The following is a 2,054-nucleotide window of genomic DNA, read 5'->3' as shown; positions in this document are numbered from 1 at the left end:
TCCAAAGCCCCAGACTGGGCTGCCTTGCTCCATAGATACCTTCCTTACTATTCTCTGGCTCCTACCATCCTAAGTATCAGAATGGTGCCCATTTGCCCTCCCAGTAGCTTACATACTGAATTTTTCAGGAAGGCAAGGGAAAGGAAGGAGAAAATAGGAAGTGGAGAGGATGTGAGGTCCTCTTGTTATTCTTTGCATTTTCTTTATGAAATAATAATAATAAAAAACATAAGCTGAGGGTCTTGGAAAGGAGAGAACATATTAGATGTTTAGGGAGAATAGAGAAAGTGTGAATTTTTTTCAAGTTTTTTTAATTTATTTTGAGAGAGAGAGAGAGAGGGAGAGAGAGAGAGAGAGAGAGAGTAAAGTGAGGGAAGACCAGAGAGAGGAGAAATAGAGCATCCCAAGTGGGCTATGCACTGACAGCACAGAGCCCAATGTGGGGTTCGAATACACAAACCTTGAGATCATGACCTGAGCCGAAACCAAGAGTCAGATGTTTAACAGACGGAGCCACCCAGGCACCACAAGAAAGTGTGAGATTTTTATTTAGAAGAATGGAAGAGTGAAATGATAATGAAATCTAGTTGGATGCTTGGCCTACACTCAGAGCCACTTGAAATTAATGATCAAGAATCTAACTAGTGAGCATGACCATGTACTCTTCCTTTTTTTTTTTAAGTTTTATGTTTATTTAAGTAATCTCTACACCCAATATGGGGCTCAAACTCATCACCCTGAGAGCAAGAGTCACATGCTTTTCTGACCTAGCCACCTGGGCACCCCTCATGTACATTTCTTTAGCAATCTTTAGTGTACAAGAGCAGGTTTGGAGTAGGTAAAGAGTTGCATTCAAGAAGGGTTAAGGTTTTGCCAGGCTAGTGTGATGAAGAGATAGGGAAATGATGGAGTTAAATGTGTATGCAAGGTTGTTCTTATGTTGATAAACCATGAAAAGCAAGAATAAAGTGAGGATACAAAGAAGCAAGAAGGGATCAAAAAAGCTGATAGAATTAGTGGGGTCACTCTTTGGTACAAGTTTTGATGTAGCTGGGGTAATGAAGAGAGTGAATGAGTTGAAAGGTAGCATGTAAGGGTTTAAGAGTTAGTGATACTTGAATTTAAAATTATAGAGAAAATGTAGCTTTGGACAATGATAAAGCCTATGACCTCATTGTTGAAGATAGCCACTAGCCACATGTGTCTGTTTAAATTTAAATTTTAATTAATTAAAATTAGCTGTCATGGTGGGTTTGCTGAAGAAGACCACTGGCCTTGTGTGATTGGCTATATGTGAGAGTCCACACGAGAGGCTTAGAATATTGTACACAAAGATTCTTGATGATCTTGAGCAAATTCCTAAAAATGCAGCATATAGAAAGTATACAGTATAGATTACAAATAAAACGTTGGGTGTGGTTAAAGCAGAACCGGATGTTAAGAAATTTTAAAAGACTAACTTCAGGGTGGCCAACTAGAAGAGGTGATTCTTCTGGCTGAAAATGAACTAAATCGGGCAAGAAAATGATACAGTGGAAATCATGGAAGCCTTTAACAGAAGAGCCTCTCGCCATCCAATGGAAATGGCCAATATCATTATTAAATGAAGAGTGTGTTGATGCGAAACTGATTTAATTAAATGTTCTGTTATATGAAAAAAACTAAAATCCAGTTTCTCAGTCACATCAGTCACTTTTCTAATGGTCAATAACCACATGTGTCTGATGGCTACCATATTGGGCAGTGCAGATACAGAATATTTCTGCCGTTATGAGAAGTTTTGGTAGAACAGTGCTGGAGGAAGTCTGGGAGTAAGTGATGGAGGTAGGTAGAGGACAAGATGGTTAGAGGAGTGAAGGTCAAGGGAGAAAGGGCACGGTATTTGAAGTATCATTGATTTGGATATTGAAATCATCAGTAATGATCACAGGAATAGTTCTGATGAGAGTGACAATGAGAGTCTTCAAGGAATGGGCTGGGAGTGGTGACACAGGAAGAGAAAGAAAGGTTAACAAGTGGTAAAGTCTGTTGGCATAAACTTTAAAGTTCAAGGG

The 2,054-nt window shown here is 39.1% G+C and overlaps 1 pseudogene; it reads left to right on the top strand.

Moving 5' to 3' along the window:
- The first annotated feature begins 1,244 nt into the window (after positions 1-1,244).
- On the top strand, positions 1,245-1,635 carry LOC125939113 (NADH dehydrogenase [ubiquinone] 1 alpha subcomplex subunit 5-like; annotated as a pseudogene).
- Positions 1,636-2,054: the final 419 nt, after the last annotated feature.

The sequence above is a fragment of the Panthera uncia genome (assembly GCF_023721935.1).
Source record: "Panthera uncia isolate 11264 chromosome B2 unlocalized genomic scaffold, Puncia_PCG_1.0 HiC_scaffold_24, whole genome shotgun sequence".
Classification (NCBI taxonomy): domain Eukaryota; kingdom Metazoa; phylum Chordata; class Mammalia; order Carnivora; family Felidae; genus Panthera; species Panthera uncia.
This window is presented reverse-complemented; position numbering and strand designations above follow the sequence as displayed.